The sequence below is a fragment of the Agelaius tricolor genome, unplaced genomic scaffold (assembly GCF_023055355.1).
Source record: "Agelaius tricolor isolate 1412-34295 unplaced genomic scaffold, bAgeTri1.0.p SCAF_9, whole genome shotgun sequence".
In the NCBI taxonomy this organism is placed as follows: Eukaryota; Metazoa; Chordata; class Aves; order Passeriformes; family Icteridae; genus Agelaius; species Agelaius tricolor.
This window is the reverse complement of record NW_027269269.1, coordinates 29,844,971-29,865,446: the sequence shown is the minus strand read 5'-3', so window position 1 is coordinate 29,865,446 and position 20,476 is coordinate 29,844,971. Positions and strand designations below refer to the sequence as shown.

At 40.4% G+C, this 20,476-nt stretch overlaps 1 long non-coding RNA gene across 1 annotated transcript in view; it reads right to left on the bottom strand.

Annotated features, from left to right (window-relative positions):
• LOC139593205 (uncharacterized) overlaps positions 1–20,476 on the bottom strand; it is a 39,121-nt gene that overhangs the window by 1,194 nt on the left and 17,451 nt on the right. Inside the window, exon 2 of the long non-coding RNA XR_011680212.1 lies at positions 7,036–7,090. This is a non-coding gene — a long non-coding RNA (uncharacterized lncRNA). The remainder of the gene's footprint in view (positions 1–7,035; positions 7,091–20,476) is intronic.

Genomic DNA, 20,476 nt, shown 5'->3' with positions numbered 1-20,476 from the left:
TCTTTCTCCAAGAGATATTACTGAGATGCATAGTTCACTTGCTAACTAGAATTTCCTGATCTAAAATCTTCTTGCTATATTGAGCTGAGTAAAAGTAATGGTGCTGCAACTGTTCTGTAGTTTTCTCTCAGGAATTCAAGTCTAATGCCTGTTGCTTTATTTAACTGTCAAGTAGCTAACAATCCTTCTCCACACAAGGTGCTGAATTTTGCAGAAGTGTTTTTCTTCCCCCACCTCTGATCTGTTTCCAGCCAACTTTTCTAATACTGTTATAATATACAGTACTGCACAGCTATCATTTAGATTCTCTTTACAGCTCTTTTCTGCCCTTCTTCTGGTCAAAGGTCACATGGCTCTTTTACAGAACATGGGTATTGTCAAGTTTTGTTCAAATATCAACTTAATTTATTTTTAAAACCCCACAGTTTACAAATCTTTTCCTTCCATGAGTCCCAGTCAGTTGTCACTTCCCACTTCACTGTTGCGAGCTAATGCATGACGACTATGCTGATCCACCCTCTGAGGCATCTGCAGTTCAGGTTTTGTTCAAAAAAATGGAAGCATCAGTTAAGTGGAGCCTTTTTTATCTACCTCTCAGATAATTTCAGGATATCAATGACCTTTTGATTGCGAACACTGATATCCAATACAGTAAGACTGACTGTGAATACATTGGATATCAAATATGTGTACATATTCCTACACACACACTTTGGAGCAAGATGGTCACTTAGGTCTTATTTACCTCATTGATTATGGCAGCAGATGGTACTCTGCAAAACTATTAAAATACCAGTACTAGTCACTGGGGCCTGTTATAGAGTTGTACAAAAATAATTCCTTGCTATTTTTGTCCTACAATTCCTTATTTGCTGGCAAAACTCTTCTACACAGCAAAATCAATACAGTAGTTACTTTCTTCAGCATCCAGACAAGAAACCACAGTTAAAAGTATTTAAAAGTTTGCCTGCTTATTTCAGCAATATCACAGCAGTTCCAATTAAAGATGTCTCCTTTAGCCATATATTCTGCCTCACAACCCCCCCCCCCCATGTTCTAACATCATCTCAGTCTGAACAAAGCTGCTCGTCTAATTAGTGTCTCCTGTCCTCCTATGTAATTAATGTTCTAATTATACTTGACTAGTCTGTATGGAGGAGAAAATCACAAGCATGTGAAACTGTCACGTATGTTGCCTTTTATATTATAGGTTACATGAGTAACAGCCACAAAGGTAACAATAGAATAAAAGAGGTATCAGTAAAGCCTTGATTTAGCCTTTGAGATTGATTTGGATATTAGGTAAGATGGAGCTGCCAAGTGGAAAATCAGAATTCTCTAATTTGTAAAGTACACAAAATTAAACCTAAGGAAGGCTATTTCTATTGAAGTAGTTACATTGATTACCATTTTGTACTGACAATCTAGAGTTAGCTTTCCTATTTTCACAGGAACTTCTCCCAGCAAGTGTATTATTTTGTACCAAGAAGAAAAATTATAGGAACATTTAAGAAGTTGTGGGCTTGACTTCATATTACTTATAAAATACACTCCTTTTCTCTAACCAATCTATCTGTTACTGAATTTACTTTGGCTAAAGCGTGAGCTTCCTAACTACTTAAATGTAATCAATGAGCTAAATGTAATTCCAATAAAAACAAGAAAATAAGAAATAACTGTGTAGTACCTCCCTTTAACCCCACCACCCATGTGAGCATGTCCCATGTCCATTTAAAACAAAAAATGAGTTTGTTCTCACTGAATTAAATAATGACTACAAGAGACTTCAGCCTAATTCAGACAAAAATTATTTTTAAAAAGTATTTACAGTAAGAATGAATGGGGAATGTACAGTGTATTATGCTGATATTAAAAAAAAGAATTTGAGAGTTAGAGTCAAGGCCAGGAATCAAACCCCTAATGTCATCCAATTCTTCCAGCACTTTACAAAATGCTAAGATAATTCTCAGCATCAGGCTCCAGCATCCCTATCAAATGGGCAGCAAGTAGTTATAGTTCCTTATTGGTTTACAGTCAGAAGTTTGGTCAATTCAACATAGTTGACCAACAGCTACTCCATCAGTTCCTCTAAAGTTTCCTTGGGAACCTAATCCAGATTCACAAAGAACCATCAAGAAACAAATTGAGATGATTGCTTTTACCAGCATATAAACTATCTGACCTATTTTAATTTTGTTAACTTCATTGTAATACCATTATCTGGTAGCTTATGACTGAAATATTTCACAGATTATGTTTTACTCCTTCTTAATTCAGGCCAAATACAATCCATCAGAGATACATTTTTTTTGATCCATTCTGTCTTTTCTGAAACTCACATGACTGTGAACACAAGTAGACAGTTTATGTGTCAGGGAAGATTGTCTGGGAAATAAATGAATCATTTAGAAACACGCAAAGAGCTTTGTAAAATTCTCATCAAAAACTCAAGAAGTCAAGAAATCATCCCCTATCCCTAAAAAATTGTCTCAAAGGTTAATATCCCCACACTGCCCCGGCCTGGCCTGATTGACAGCAGTTGACAGATACCTGGTGTAACTCTGACCTCCTTATCACAGGAGCTCCGTGCACAAGATGACTGATTCACACAGAGCAAGCATGTTTTGAAAAGAACAAGTCTTCATTTTGTAGTTAAAGTGGATGTGGATGTTCAGCACTAATTTCAAACTGGACAGAGTAGCTCAGTGTGCAAAGCAGCACTGATCCCTAGCCAGAGAGCTCTCACAGCAAGGTTTTTTCTTAATTTGTATTTTTACTCACTGGTTTTGGCTAACTGCTCAATCCATCTTGCCACTGTTCCAGTGTGTTCCTAGTACCTGCTGCATGACTGGCTTGTGCAGCACTGAGTAGTTCATTGGCATGAAGAGGATACCCAGGAGGCAACTTCATTATACAAATTATCAAATGAAATATAAGTGGGTTTTTAACACCCTTCTTGTTCAAGGTCAAATGTTCAGGTCAGGAAGACTGTGAAGCCTTGAAAAAAAATTCCCTGTGATATTGTGTCTCATTAAGTCTTACCACACATATCTAGCTACTCTTTTGCAAAAAAGTTAAACAGCAATATGATATATTTGAATACACTTGTTTCATTTATTGTTTAAAAACAATAAATATGTCCCTATCTATTCTCTGTATGCAGAATCAGGAATTATTGGCATAGTTAGCAAAGCCTTTGGTTTCATTTTACAAAGATGATGTAACAGGCTGTTATACACCAATCTGGAACTTTCTCACAAAATTGGCCCTTTTCATGTTTTTTTCTCATACCACATAGTCTTCTAAGTTGTTAAATGATAACTAACAAAACTATGCTGTTGAATTATTAACCAAGCCATAGCTTTCCTTGTTTCATGGTTAATTTACTTCATACTTTCAAGGGGACTTGTGCCTGATTTCCAAATACTGCAGAATGGTTGCAAGTCTAACCTAACAGAAACAAGCTTTCCATCAACAAAGCTTTGTGACTTATTTTTTGTTACTGTTTTAAACTAGATTTGATAAAAGAGGAAAAAATTGCCTACATGATTTGCTTTCTGCATGAATGGTTTTAAAAAATATACAAATGATGGATCAAAAGTTACAGAACTAATCAACCATGTTTCCTAAAACAGATGAAGTTTCACAATGGTTCAGTGGCAAGACAATATTTCAAAAATCAAATGAAGATGAGAGCCATTTACTTAAAAAATTTCCACTGCCAACATCAAAGTTAACTCATTGCAATACAGGAGGAAAAAAAACCAACAAAAAAAGAACTATCATGATTCTAGTGCAGGCACATTTGAACCTGCCAGCATAAAAAGTATTGATTTCAACTGAACTAAATTTTATTCTTTCCTTGGTTATTACTCCACTTTGAGATTATCCAGGGAATATATGTTGATACCTACCAGATTTCTAAAATACTTTATCTTGAATTAGAAGCAGAATCAAACTTTTCAAAAACTGGACTGGATCAAAGAATTTATGTCAAAAATAAATGAAATGTTTTAGATTTCAGCATTCAAGTAATTGATTTCGAGTGAATTAAAGCTAACTAGCTTCACAGGTCTGCCTAATTTGTGAAGTTTAGAAACAGAACCAAGGGCTTCCTTTAGGCAACGTGGGACTCATGCTACTAAAGGCATTCCTCAATACATAGCATATAAGCAGCGTTCTTTTGCCACTTGCTGCAGGACTGAGAACTGGAACACATTTCTCTAAGATGAGGGAAAGGATACGAAAGCTTATTTAAAGACTGGGTCCTAAGGAAAGATTACTTAGAAGATTGAACTATTGATCTTATTCTCCTCCTTGCCTCCCACTAACCTGATCTTTCCAACAATTTTGTTCTCATTAGGAAATTTCAGCATCATTCATCAGAGAAGAGACAAGAGGCAAATACTACATGTTCTGAGAAAATTTGCTGCTTTGCAGAGGACACAAGGCCTAAGTCATTCCTTCTAATGAGGGAATGACTAGAACTCTGAGCTCTGTTTTCAAGTCTGGCTGACTCAGTTGAGTAACCAGCACATGCATACGCCTTTGAAACAGCTATTGCATGAGCTGTGACCTGCTCATCCTCCCTAGCAGCAGAAAGAGACATGAGGACACCCTCACATGCATGGGTATGAAAGGAAGAAGGGGTAGGGAGAAAGCACGCACTTATTTAAAGACTGTCAGTGTAGTGGTCTGCAGATCTCCCAGCTTGTGCCCAAACCATCCACCAACTCCCAATGTAGTGAAATTCCCTTGCTGCAGAGGAAGGCCAGACCAAAATTCCAAGGGTCACTCAGGAAGACGTGTAAGAGTGAGCCTAGCCCTGTGTAAGAGTGAGCCAGCAGGAACTCTAGCCAAATGCAATAGCCCAAATGGCTCAATCAGCCATCCAGCTGGGTCTCAAACATCTTTGAATGAACTGGACCCATACTAACCCAGGGATTGCAAGACTCATGATGAATATTGAATGGGAATGAATGATCGCACCTTGATTGCTGTGTCCAGTTCTGGCCCCTCAGTTTGGGAAGGATGTTGAGACACTTGAGCACATCCAGAGGAGGCAATAAGGCTGGTGAAGGGCTTGGAACACAAGTTCTGTGAGGAATGGCTGAGGGAGCTGAGGGTGTTTAGCCTGAAGAAAAGGAGGCTCAGGGGAGACCTTATCACACTCTACAACTTCCTGAAGGGTTGTTGTAGTCATGTGGGGGTTGGTCTCTTCTTGTAGGCAATCACTGACACAATGAGAGGACAAAATCTTAAGTTGTGCCAGGGGAAGCTTAGGTTGACATCAGAAAAAAATTCTTCACTGAAATAGTAATTGGACACTGGAATCATCTGCCCAGGGAGGTAGTGGAGTCACTGTCCCTAGGTGTGTTAAAAACAAGACTGGATGTGGCATTCAATGCTATGGTTTATTTGATGAGGAAGTGTTAGGTCATAAGTTGGACTTGATGGTCTCAAAGGTCTTTTCCGACTAATTCATTCTGTGATTCTGTGATTCTGTGAGTCGGTGATTCTGTTATTCTGTGATCATGGAGTCCTCTTTCCAGGCATGATAACGCCATTTCCCTGTGTGGGCAACCACCAGTACCTAGAGAAAGCCAGAAACTTCTGATAGCTCTTGATGATCTGCTGTGGGTGGGACCTCTAAGATACTCACTCCAGGAGTAACTACAATACTTTATTCTCTGCTGAGCTTTTATGTCAAGAGCCCCTTTTTATTAATACACATAAATCCAAAGACTATAGTAATAAATGCAAGCTTTTCATCCACTGCGTGGGGTCTGCTCATAACAAAAGACAAGAGTGAAAACAGAAAGCAAGAAGGTCCAAACCTATCAATACGTTCATGTGCTTATATTTTTTTTTCTGACAGATTTGACTCTGAATTTATTAATGCCATGATTTCTTGTGTGTCTCATTGGGAACACAGACCCAAGCCTCCATGCTTGCAGGCTCAGCCTAAGAGATACAAAGCATGCAGGCACCAGATGAAGTCCTTTCCCCAGACCAGTATCAACCTTGAACTCCACTTGTATGTGTGGCTCTTACTCATAGGCAAAAGCCATACTCTGAAGAGTAGGTCATGAGGGTATATTGAAGATTATTGGAAGCTAATGTATAGGCAGTTGGGCCCATGGATTAGCTGATAGTCACGCTCTTTACTTCACAGTTGATTTAAGCCATGCCTTGCAATTAATCCATGTTTCTTGTACCAGCTCATTGCAGAAATGCATTTTCAAGGAAAAATGCTGGCAAGTCCTATATATGTAACAGAGAAGTCTGTTCACCCATGGTATTCTATTTTCAACAGCTGCTTCATACCCATGTATTTTAAACTACACACTGGTGCTACGTCAAAATCTCTGCGACTAAAGCCATGATCTAAAAGCTTATTCAAGTCATGTTGAAACGTAACAGGCTGTGAGGCTGAACACAGTCTGACAACTAGTCTAATGCAGATATTAAAGTTATTTTTAGGAATCTAGCATATATGGCCTACATTTAAGGTGAGAGTGGGTAAATCTCAAAGTTACTTCAACTCCTCTCACTGTACTGCATCTAGCTGATTTCACAACAAGGACTTCTCAAAATACAGATTGTTAGTAGGCTGGTAAATTGTTTCACAACTAATTTTGGATGGCTCATGTGCTGACATCACAGGGATAGGCTTATTACCCTCTTATAACTTTGCTCAGACCAGCAATCTATCCTTTGTAGTTCAAATATTTCAAGCTGTGATAACAGCTTTTTTAGCAGATGGGATTCCTAAATATCCACCTTTGAGAATGAGAACATCATTACAAATGGACATACTTCCAAAAATCACCAGCTCTTCAGCTGTTTTCTGTGAATTTCTTTTTCAGAGACACTTAAACACATCATCTATCATTAATCCCAAATGCTGTGGCTCAGTATCAACACTTTTGAAGAGATAAAAGCTGAAGGAAAATAAGGAATAAAACATTTGTCAGACTGAACTCCCATGCCAAGTGAATGTTACAGTTATCAGAAAACCACAAAATCACTTACATTGGAAAAGACCTCTGAGATCATCACGTCCAAACTAAAAGCTCCAATTCTCAAGCTGTAAAAAATAAAAAAGAACATGTGGTTAATGTGAATACAGTTGGTTCAGAATATGCAAAAGCCAATGGCTGGCCAGCTGGACATAAGCAGAAAATCTTGGGTTTATAAAATACCTGACAACTGCGTGAACTTGCTTCCCTTTCTCTGCATCTGTATTATCATAGCATCTGAAGTGATGAAGCTACAAGCTGAACCATTACAAAAAATATTTCATACTTCTGTAGTTTTTTTCACTACAGAAAAAACTAAACTTCTTCACAGCAGAAGACCTTTGTTTGGTGCATGAGTACATCAACTTTCCTCAAAAACTGCTGGGACTTTTTCCCAGGTGAATAGTGGCTACTTCAGTTTCCAAAACTTGGGTACGATAATGTCAAAACTGTTCTATATTGGATTTCTAGATAACATCCACCTCAAAAGCTGGGCTTGTAAATTGAAACTATAAATGCCTCTGAAAATTTGGGTTGCTTTGTTGAGTCAGTCCTCAGAAAAAAATGGACATCTGTCTCCGCTGGAAAAAAAAAAAGAAAACATTTCCATTTGCAAGATTTCTAGTTTCCAGGAGCCCTATAACAATTTCTAAGCAGGATAGTTGAAAAAGAAGACTAAAATTTCTTATTACTTTGAAAACCTCCAAGAGTTTTCAAAATCATTTCAGCCGGATGTTGAGCTGGCAAAGAACAGGAGTCCCTGTCACACAGAGACAGTACAAACAGTTACTCAGAATTGTGCATATCAATATCTGACAGCTGAGAACTTAAATGTGAAACCAAACCTGAAAGAAAAACCAGCTATACGGAGTAATTCTCTAATGCAAAATCCATAGTGCTATGTTTCAGCCACTGCTTGCAGCCTTATTTATCTTAACTTTACCTTATTTTTTAAAGGAAGTGTCACAAATGGCACAGTTCTCAAGATCATTATAAAGTGGAAGATTAAATCTCAATTACAAAAAATATGTCCAAACAGACAAAGGTGTCTTCAGGCCAATAAGCCAATTGCTTTTGTCAATAAAATGTAGTTACGAGTATAACAGTGTTTCCTAGGGATAGACCTTTGTCCTTGGTCGACTCTCATTTGTCACCACAGAGGGCACACACAGAGTACAACCAGCAGGCAAGCCTCGCCCAAAGTACAAGCAGCACCAGCAAAGAGCACTTTCAGAAATGGAAATGAGAGCATAATATTTTTGTAATTTATTACTGTCAATAAATACCATAATTCATAGGTCCAGCCACATCAATGTAATTTCCTGATTTTACTTTAAGATCTAACTTGACACCTAGCAGCATTGATTTCCACACCTTAATTATATGATCCCATGGTAAGCTTTTCTGCTTCTAACCAATTTTAGCAGATTTTTTTTTTTATTACATCAGTATCTCCTGATATTTTGGTTCCTGAACAAATAATTTTCTTCTGCTCAACTAACCTACATGGTATACTCTACGTGGTGATTATTTTCACATCATATTTGAAGGTGTTATTCAGGTCAACAACTGACAATGACAGGAGATAATAAAAAGTCTGCTCAACATTTCAAACACTTCTTTACCAACACATCAGTATTTTAAAATTAATATGTTCATGCTGTTGCATGTTAGGATGAAGGACTTTTAATGATCATCTACTCTAACAGCAACTCTGATTTCTTTGTTCAGGCCCTATCTTTTGGTACTGGGATAAACACTGTGAGCAGCTAAATTGTGCATATGCTACTTTACACTGGGCATCCAATCCTTAAAAAAAATAAGAAAGAAAGAAAGAAAAAATTATGACTGCCTAAACTCCATGAATTATACATACCTTTCAGTCTGAGACTTCAAAGTTTTCAAACAGTTAGGTAAACATTATGATTTTGATCATGTTGTCAAATTATTTTGCCAATGCCATCTCCAAATTAGGGCCTATGCCAAGGTCGGGTCTATTGAGAGATAACTATTCTTGACAGCAATAACTTTTCCACTCAACCCAATAACTGCAGTAAAGTTTAGTGCTTCAGTAAAGCACTCGCACAAGGAGACACTGGTCTCAATAGAGACTTCCAGTCACTGGTGTTCATCATCAGGTGAGGCAGGTGGTTGCCCAAGAGCTCCTGGGCCATCATACTTTATTCTCTGTGATTTGACTAAAAGCAACAAGAGAGCAATTCTGAACTATGTACTCACACAGTCAAGAAAAGAAGAAAATCTCAGTTGGGAGGTAGCGAAGGCAGGCTTGCCTTCCAGCCAAGTACTGAACCTCTCCTCCTCATTCTCTCCTTGGCTGAAGGAGAGCAGTAAGCAGCACCACTCTCAGCTGAAAGAAGGCAAAGGATTCCTTTGCTGGCTAGTAAAAGGTCAGGAGACAAAGCAGTCATGCAGCCTGGCTTTGATGATATCAGGACAGCAGCAGGTTCAGGGCTGACAGTTAGCCCCTGCCCACAGCTGCAATCCACCATTCTGTCAGTACTGCACATTAAAATGGATGCCACTTTTAGGCCTGGGATTTCAAACCACAAGGCAGCAGTTCAGCTTCAGGTCAAAACAGTAGTGACAGCTAAGGTTAGCAAGCTGAGGCCCAAGCTAAAATTATGCGTTAAGTTCAAAATGCATCTTGGACTTCACCCCTTCCTCCCCAGGGGTAAAAAACCCAGTGATCACTACATGAAATTTTCCACTGTTTTGTTTGTTTTCCACTTAATACTGTTTTGTGTTAAGGGCACAAAACCCACCTTACTGGGCCAGAGCCATGGAGAACCTTGCCAAGTAGCAGAAGGACACATGATACTCAACACGACCTAGAGTTCATCACTCTGGTGCTCCCCTAGGACCTACAAGAAATGGATTATGAATGTTAAAAATTATCCCTGCTTATCCCCTATCTGTTTATGGACCAGTCATCCCTCACAGTTTGTCCATCTTTTTTTGCATCTGTTCACTTTGTGTCTGCCTCCATGACATACAGAAGTCCACTATGCACTGTATTGAAGCATACTTATCTGTTTATCTATTTAAATTAATTTCCTAGCTCTTCTGTGGTAAGATTTCGTGAACAACAGTTCACTAAATCTTGCCTTTACCAATTTTATAAACCTAAGTCATAGCCTACCACAGACAACTCTGCTTCAAACTACAGTCACAAATTTTTTAAATTTCAGCTACTGCATTCCCTTTGTCATTTTGACTAGTTACAAGAGCAGCAATTAAATCCCCTGTGCCTGCCTTGAAATGTAGAAACCAGGACAGCACATTACCTCCAACTTCTGTTAGTATTCAGCTGTAACTGCCTCTAGAATTCAGCACCATTGGGAAGTAGGACTGTCATTCATGCCAGTACAGGACTGAATGAGTTCCTGATATGGTTCTGAAACATTTATTTGAATTAGTCCCAAAGTGTGCCTAGTCCTCACTTTTGACAATCATACACTGCAAACCCTATCCATTTAAAGCCCTATGCATTTAAAGCATCTTATCCTAACAAGGCATAATTTATACATTTTTATTCTTTAGAAGCTTCACATAATACATGATTCCCTTTTCAAACTGAAATCAACCTCCCTGTTTTTCAAGGAAACTCCATCTCCAACGGTTGTCTTTTATAGAGCGGATTGAACAAAATTAAAACAATTAAGAATCCTATAATCAATGTCTCTCTGATAACTGAGGTATAAATACATAGATACAAAATATTTGTAAGAAAAAGCCTTGCATGATTCAGATTGGAAAAAAGAGAATCCTTTAAAGTAATGCTTCACCATTTGGTGAACTATCAGAATTTCTTTATTCTTGCTCCTAAGCCTGAAAGACAAAAAGACAAACTTGAGTCCCAGAGTATTAGTTATGTGTAAAAGAGACTCCAAAACAAACCCAAAAATTATGGAAACAATTTCACCCCCTGTCCTAGGTTGACTATATGATGCTTTTATCCCCAATCACCTTGTTCTGTTTATGCTGAATAATAAATTTTGCACTGCAGAGAGTGAAGCAGGGAGAGAAGAAGTGAGCAGTTTGTTTTCACACACTGCACTCACCCCTCCACATTCCTGCTCCTGGACTGTGTTGTCTGCAGATGGACAGACAGCGGGACAGAGCTCTCCTTTGCTTTTAGTTAGTTTAGCTAGCTGAGGCAAAGAAGTTCCCTGGACTGTGGGGTTTTCCTTTTTCCCTTTTCTTTGGGCCTGTTCAAACCTGCTCTGGACTGAACACCCAGGGGAGCACCGGCAGCTCACACCTGTGGCCCACCAGGCCAGGCCTGGCCTGTGACATTTCCAGCACCCGAGGGACAGATAAGAGACTGAGTGAGCTGAGCTGCAACCCGGGGAGGGGACTTTCTGAGTTTGCCATCTCTTTTGGAGCAGCAAGGGGTTTTATTGTTTAATATTGTTTAGGTTTTATTGTTTAATAAACAGTTTTTTCCACTTTTCCCCAAGGAGGTATTTTCTCCTGGACCGGTTGGGGGGAGGGGCCGATTGAATCTGCTTTTCTAGAGGAGCCCCTTTGGGGGTTCTCTCCAAAATTTGCCCTGAACCAGGACACCCCCCAATGCCCGTGTAACAAAAAATAAAATTAAGATAATAAGATAATTTTAATTTCTCCAAAGGGTTATGCTCTCAGTCTTTGGCACAAGAGTCATTTCTGCTGAGCCAGAAATGCACATAACTATTTTAACAGGTATTACCAGTGTGATTTCTTCAAAAAAAACCCCCAATCTTTGTTATGGGCATTGTTCTTATGTCCATTTTAAACTTGAATAAAATCTGTGATTACAAAATATATCAGAGCAATTGCTACCCTGATCTCTTGCAAAGAGGGAAAGTGAATCAGAGTTAAATGATACTGGATGGTACCTGGCAGCAGCAGGCTGCAGTGGAGCTGAAGACATAATATGCAGCATGAAGACTAGGAAGGAAAAAGAAGGGCAGAGGTTCACAGCCTTCTTTGCAGTTTGCCTTTTATCTGGATACCTATCTGTGATAAGCGAATATTAATTTATTTGCATGAAAGCATTCATCTGAGGCAGTGGAACGAGTTGTGCAGACAAGCTGTGGATGCCCCATCCTTGGAAGTGTTTAAGCCTGGGTTAGATGGAACTCTGAAGAACCTGGTCAAGTGAATGGTGTCCCTGCCCTTGAGAAGTGGGCTGGAACTAAGTGATATTCAAGGTCCCTTCCAACCCAAATCACCCTATGATTTTATGTAGAATTCTCCTTTTTATTTCCTATATGAGTCTAGTAAAAAAAAAAAAAAAAAAAAAAAAAAAAAAAAAAAAAAAAAAAATTTCACACCATAGTGATGTTTAGTTACATAATTTTTTTAAAAGAGTTTATATGCCAATGAATTACAGTGAGTCTTACATATTTGTCAGAGCTGAACTCCAGAACCATGCATGTTGGGCTGCCTTCTAACTACTCAAGATTTACTCTTTTGTCAGCTCATTAAACAGTGTGCTATTTCCTTCTGCAGAAAATAAATTTGGATGTCCTTTACTCTGCAAGATATCTTCCTTGTTCCCCTGAATATCAGTAAGAACACAACCAGGTTGGAGAAGCCTTTATCCTACTCTGAAGAAAAACTCATGAATATTCAATCACTTCTGAAATGACTTCAAGGTGAGAAGTAGCATTTACTTTAGAAAGTAAATAGTTATCATTAGTTTTCAGACCTGTCCTAGTAAACAGATTAACCATATCATGACTGGAAGTATAAGTAGAAGAGCTTTGGACCTTCCTTCATCTCTGACACATTTCTCCCTTTCCAGTGTGAGGTGTACCTGACCTGAAAATAGATTTTATTCAGAGGCTGGAGACTAAAAGTCTTTGTGTGGCACAGGCGAAGAAGCAAAAGAGAATGTCAAACAGAAAAGCTTCATTTGGTCACTCACTTGAAAAAAAACACAGCTGCTTGAATTCTTATTAGTCAGAGATAGCCTGTGGGTATGTTGCTTCTTTTTAAATCTTTTATTTTTCTTTCTCAGCTTTCAACATACTTTTCCCTTTCAGATATTCTGCTTGAATAAAGGAAAAATAAAAGAAAAAGCCCTCAGACTGATGCAGATCCCTCAAGACACAAATATATTTGACAGTTTTGATAGAGAGGCACAGCCTTGAAAATGGCCCAGAATGAATGAATCAATCTATGGTCATCAACACAAAAACCTCAAGCATCCACAGCTGAGCAGAATTCTATAAGCCAGCATTAGAAAAAGTGATGTTAACCTTCTTGTAATGAAATAAACCAAACCTTCCCTAAAACCCTATCCAAAAGAGGGATAAATTTAAGCAATCAAAGAATGGAATCAGACCACATTGTTTCTTTAGTTAAGCCACTAGTTTGTTCAGCACCATTTTTTATTTGTCTTATATAATGAAATTATTGAATCCTCAGAATTTGAAGACGTTGCTTTATTCTAAAATATCACCTAAGTCAGAAAGCTTTATTTCCTTAATGGATGAAAGTTTAATTTCTTGTGCATCTCCAGGTAACTGCTCATTCAATTTTCAGAGAGCCTACATTTGTACTTTTGCCAGTAGATTTCAGCCATACCCTATCAACAGACTAGCAAATGCAGAAGTTCAAAATTTCACAAACACACACATTTGCAAAGCACCATAGTTACAGCATTTTTGGTTTGATATAAACTCTAGCAGAAGGTTAATGTAGGATGGACTGCCAAAAAGTGAAGCTTAAAGACAGATTTGTAGTAGGAGGAGCTGTTGATCACATATGCCTGTTGTTAACAGATTTTATTCTTTTAAGTGGTGGCAGAGGGTAAGAAAAGAATGAATGCGTTGAAAACTATGGTGAGGAAACTTAGAAACAGGATATTCTCTCTCTAGATCTTTCTTATTTCCATGACATTACAAATAAGAATGCGAAAAACAGCTTCCTTTCTTCACAAATATAGGCATGTGGAAAAAACAAACAAATGTAATTTACTCACTATATAATGTCATAATATGCATCATCTTCTTTCAGCTGGAAGAGGAAAGCAAGTGCACAGAAGATCCTAGCTTGGAAGAGACCTGCAGGGATTCCAAGTCCTGGCTACACACAGAGTAATTTAAAAGTTAAACCTTACATTTAAAAGTATTGTCCAAGCACTTCCTGAACATTGACAGGCTTAGAGCCTTGATCACTTTAATAGGGAGTTTGCTCCAGTGCTCAAGGCCTCCCTCAGTGGTGTATTATCCCATCTGAACCTCCTCAATGCGGGTCTAACCCGTTCCCTGGCATTGCATCACCAGACACCAGAGAGGAGATAGAGGCATTTCCACCTCTGTTCCTATCTCAGGGTAAGGCTGGCCCTTTTAGCCATGGGGGCACACTCTTGACTCATAGTGATCTTACCATCCTACCCCAGATTCCTTCCTGAGGGCAACATTCCAGCCTCTTGTCCTCCAGTCTGTACACACATCCTGGATGATCCCACCCCAGATGCAGAACCTGCAGAACCTGGCATTTATGCAGAACCTGGCATTTATGCTTGCTACATTTCATATGGTTGGGATGGCCCAGTGCTCCAGTCTACCAAGATCTCTCTGTAAGGCCTCTCTAACCAATCACCAGCCCAGTTTAGTATCACTGGGAAATTTACTTAGTGTGCACTTGACTCCTATGTCCAGATCACTGATAAAAGCATTGAAGAAAACTCGTCCTGAAATTGAGCTGTGGGGAACACCACTAGTGACTGCCTAGATGTTGCCCCTTCACTACTTTGCTTTGGGCCCAGTCTTTCAGCCAATTGTTCATCCATCCTAAAGCACACGTCTAGCTTTATGCTTGCCCAAAAGGATACCAAGACAGTATCAAAAGTTTTCTTAAAATAAAAATAACAACAACCAACAAAAACAACAACATATTCACTACCTTCCTCTTGACCACTAGGTAGATAACATTCTCATAAGAGGATGTTGGGTTAGTAACGTGACTTCATTAAGTCATGTCATCTTTGACTGATGACTGCTTTGTCTTCCAAGCATTTTCAACTAACTCCCAGAAGTTTTACCAGACACCAAATCAGACTGACAGTCCTACAAGTACCAGAGTCTTCTTTCTTGCCTTTTTTACCAGGCACCAAATCAGACTGACAGTCCTACAAGTACCAGGGTCTTCTTTCTTGCCTTTCTCAATAATTGGACTGATCGGGCAACTTCCAGTTTACCAGGACCTATCCAGATTCTCAAGACTGTTTATAAATGAGAGAGGTCTCACAATAATATCAATAACTCTTTTAGTATGCTCTGCTTTATCTCCATTCCTGTTTGTGAGCTAACCAACCTCAAGTAACAGATCAATGTTTCATTGAGTCCTCCTTTTGCTGTTAACATGATTAAAGCCTTTTTGTGATCCCACATCTTACTCCCATTTTCAAATCCAATGGAATTTTAAGCCATATGAATTTTCTCACTGCAGTGGTGGTCATCCTCTTGCAAAACCTGATCTTACTTACAAAGTCCATATACTTTGATGAGCTAGAATTACCTGTCCCTGTGGTCAGGACCAGCTATTTGACCAGCATTTGTGGACCCCAATTCCTACAAAAGCAGATTCTGATGAGACTTTACTAACTGGATCCTTAAGCAGCGTACAGTGTGCTCTCCCAAAAGCCATGGGTGTCTACTCTGCTAACAGAGCTCTTTCATATCACAAAAGATTTTAAACTTTACCACTTTGTGGTAACTGGGGCCAAGATAGACACCAAACATCATTTCATACACAGACCAACAACAGATCCTGGAGGGCATTTTTCTTAGCCAGGTCCCTTGGTACCTGTATCAAAAAGTAATCTTCAAAGTGTTTCAGGATTTTCCTTAATGCTTTCAGTGTCTGCTGTATGATAGTCCCACCTAATATCTGTGACATCAAAATTGCCCATAAGTACAGGGGTGACCGATGTAGTGATTTTCCTTAATTCCTTGTAAAACAATACATTGTGGCTACCTTGCAGGCAGAGTGATCTTTGGTAAACTCTGACAACATTTGTTTCATTAGTTTTTGTACTGGTCCTGACCCCAAAGTTTTCAACCACATCATCTTTAACTGCAAGTGCCGTAGAGCCCAGCCCATCCCTTATATACAGCACACCCCTTCCTATTTGCCTGCCCCACCCACCTCTCCCTGAGGTGCCTGTGAACATCACAGCACTCCATCACTGGACTCTTCTCACTGAGTCTCACTTATGGCAGTGATGTCTTGGCTCTGGGACAGAGACAAAGCTATCATCTCCTTTTGTTTATCCCATTTTCTGCATGCCTTCACATACAAACATTTCAGATGCGCTCCAGTGTGCTCAGTTACATCATGGTGCAGCGTGAAAGCCCACACTAACACACCATCATTCAGGATCCAGGCATTGATAGGCTACCTGTTTCTATGACTGTCATTCCCTACAATTGGGAGGACAGAGGAAAATGTTATCTGCATTTCCAATCCCTTTTACAATCTCTCCAAGGCCTTGAAGTCTCTTTTTATCACCCTTGGACTTCTAATTACAACTTTATTGGTATGAAAAGGATGTATCAGGCTAGGAAGTCTTCTGTTAATATCTTTAACACAAGCCCCAGGAGAAGCAGCAAGCTTCCCTTGAAGGCAGGTTTGGTCAGTAGATCAGACCTGCTGTTTCTCTCATAAGTATAAATTTACATTTGTTTCTTCATGGAGGCAATCATGATGTGGATGTTAAGAAAACCTCTGCTCAGTCATCCAGGAGCCACTTGCACCATCTGAGATAGAACTAAAGCCCCTTCACAGCTACACACCCCACACTCACAGACAGACCAGGCTTCCTCACCAGTTTGACTGTAGGTTTTTCATAGCAGAATCTCAGACTCACAGATCCTTCAAATAATTTAATCTTCATACAATAACTAAACAACAACATAACAACTCAAATGTTTCAGGTGCCTCTGAGGAGGGACCCAAATCAAATGAAACCCTGTTCTTTATACCCTTACAGTCTAAGTGTGCAATAGTCTGGGATTGTCAGCTTCTGCCATGTCTCTGAGTGTCCGGTCACCTGACTGGTGCTGCTCTGCTACTCACACCACTGTTTGCGCTGAATGTATTTCTCAACAGGGGAAATAAGCTGACTTGACTTTGATGACTTCTCAAGAATGTGTGGGTCATCTTCAACCTCATCATGTCCCAGTCCATCCAACTGCAGAGCTTGATATCTGTTGTATAAGGACGCATGGAGGTGCAAGGAGACAAGGAGGGAGTTCTCTCCCTGGCCCCCGTAGAGACTGATTTCCTTTTGGGGAGAGAGTGCAGGATACCCCTTACCAGGTGTTGTACCTAGTTAACATTTTTGTTCCAGAGAGGACAGCAGTGTTTCATCCCTTCTCAAAATCACAGATGCTCCTCAACCTCCTCACTGCATCCCAAAGCTCAGTCAACAGGAGGAACAGCTCTTCTACCTGTGTGCACCTCTCACAGACATTGTTGCCATTGATCTCAGACAGCAGCAAATACCCTGTGCACATCATGCATCTGGAGTTCTAGAGAGCTGCATGCTCCCCTGGGAACTCTGTCTGGATATCTTCCCTCCAGCAGCTGTCTGTCCTTGCTGCAACCTGGGCCCTCCCCACACACAGCCTGAGGGCTTCAGTCACCCAGGAACCCCATCAGGCATTCACAGGTTCATTCCAACCCTGGTGCTCCTCTCAGTGCAGGACAAGCTGCTACCACTGCTGGTACAGCTCCTATTACTGTCCTCCTGGCACAGAGCAAGGGCTGCCATCAGCTTCCTCAGGTTCTGACTGCATGAATTAAAACCTCCTGCAAGTGACTGAAATGGAACAGTGTAAGAACATTGTTCCCTCATCAGTAACTCAGAATTAATTCAACCGTGCTAATTTGCTGAGAGTCAATAAGTGCCCAATAAACAGGGGCAGAAGTGCTGAGCAGCCAGTGCTGCTCCTTGCACCAACCAGGGACCTCAAAGTGTGGAAAAGTTTCCTTCTAGGTTATATCTGCTGCCTCTGTCATGCTTTACAATGACCAGATAATCTTGAAAAGCAACATGGACAAAGACGAAGAAAATCAAAATCAAGGCCATTACATGGGCAGCTGATTTTCCCAAAGTCTAAGCCAAGATGAATATCAAATTCTAAAAGTAATGATATACATTAATTTTTTAAAGTGAGTGATGGAACACTTGTGCCTTGGAAGTTAGCTGCTGGTTGTATTGAGGGTTTGCACATGTCAGGAAAAAGATGGGGAGGAGGTACTCCAAGCATCAGAGCTGAGATTCTTCTGCAGGATGTGGCAAGGACTATGGTGAAACAAGCTGTCCCCCTGAAGCCCATGAAGTCCACAGGGGATGCAGAGATCCACTCACAGCCCATGGGAGGAGTGCTCACGCTGGAGCGGTTGGATGCCAGAGGAAGCTGTGGTCCAGTGGGAACCTGAATGGAGAGAGAGAGCCCTTGTTTCCAGAGACAGAGGGCTCTTGTTGCCAAACTAGAGCAGCCTATCCTTAGAGTACTGCACCCTGTGGGTGAGTGATTCACACCACAGCAGTTTTGGGATGACTGTTTGCCCATGGGAGGGACTCAAGTTGCAGCAGTTTTGGCAGGACTGCTGCTCATGAAACTAGAGCCATGCTGGAAAAGTTCACAGAAAACTGTCTCCCATGGGAGGGTCCCTATGGCATAGCAGAGGAAAGCTTCCTCTCCCTGAGTGAACAGAAAAAGGTCTCTGATGTCAAGTTGGCCAAAACAAAGCCCCATGCACTGTCTCTCTGCAGGGTCAGCAGGAAAGAGGGAGGGGCTGGGGGAAGAAAAGGTGTTTTAAAGGCTTATTTTACTTATTGTTATCCTCCTCTGTCTCTGTTAATAATAAATTTATTTTATACCTTTAAATTTGAACCTATTTTGCCCTTAGAGTGTTTTTTTCCTGGTCCTCATCTCAACTCATGAGCCCTTTGCTCATTTTTTTAGCCTCTCCTCTTTCCAGCTGCGAGAAAGAAAGGGTGAGCAAACAGCTTTCAGGGGTGCCTGGTGTTTGGCCAATATCAAACCACGACAGACATGTACCTTAAATAAGCAAAAAAAATCCATGTTTACTTCCAAGTGAAAAAACATCATAGAAGCCAGTGCTTGCATTATTCTGGACTTTGAAAAACCCAGTTATACATATTTTAAAAACAAAAAAACCCAAAATAGCAACAAATTTTTCTGGCCCTTACCTTCCAAAATCACACACAGAAGTAAAAAATGAGGAGCAACAAGCACTCTTAATATAGCAATGCAATCATCCATACTCAGCCAAGAATTACTGCCTCTAAATTAAAAATCTTCTCAGACAGAGGGGCTTTAAGGGGTGCCTAACACCCCTTGCCCCACATCTTGCAATACTTTCCCTGGAGCAGCCACTGACTGTGTGCCCCATTCCAGTCAGGCTGGACCTTGGGGTGACTGCACCTTGCTGGGTGCCATCAGAGAGGGGCAGAGGAAAGCCCTGCAGGGGTTCAGCTGCCAGGCAGAGATAAGTATGAGGACCAGAGCAGACGTGCTTTTGCAGCAGGGGTAAAACCACACTTCCTTTGGGAATGGTATGCATGTAAACATTTACCAACAGGATAAGGTCATGCAATCTCAAGCTTGAAGCCAAGGGAGCAAGGTGCTCAAATCAAAGTATGTCCAAAGCAAACACTGAAGCCTGGAAAGAGGCAGGGTGATGGCCTCCCTGGGCAGTGAGCACATCCCAGAGCTCTGTGTTCAAGCTCACTGTCCCTTATTCATTCAGGGGCAAGGTAACAGCTCAGAGACCTATTTTTCAAGCAAAAATTTGCAAGAACACAGTTTTTCATAGAAAATGACTGCATTCAGAAACATAAACACCCCAATCAGCCAGAAGGCCAGTAATTAATATTTGGAATAAATATTGGAAGTTATCAAGGCATCTAGTGCAAATACCATGAGTGGCTTTGCACATAGTTCTGGACAATTCAAGGTACTGAGAAGCGAGGTTATGAGGTTTCCTGATGAGCTTAAAAAAAATCCTGCCCAGCTCTTTCTCCCTGCCTGTGTGTTTTGTTCCACTGAGGAGCTGCTGCTTAGGTTCTGCTGCCAGTTTCAGCCCCCAGGAAGAATGAGAACAAGACTGGCAGGTGGGTCTGAAGCCGCAGGATCTTTAAAGCATTCATCTCCCCTCAAACCCCTAGGTGTAGGTCTGTCTGCTAACCCCAAGGACATGGAATCCTCCAGGATGCACGGCGTTGGCTGCCAGCTCCCGCTGCGCTGCACTTCCCGGCGGTTGCCATAGCACTAAAAGGCAAACCTAGCAACAGGCACACAAGCCTCCAAAGCACACAAGTCCAAAACACATTTTTAAAATAAATTAAATTATCCAGCCTTGCCTGTTACCCCCCCCCCCAAAAAAGTACAGCATGTTTCAAGAAG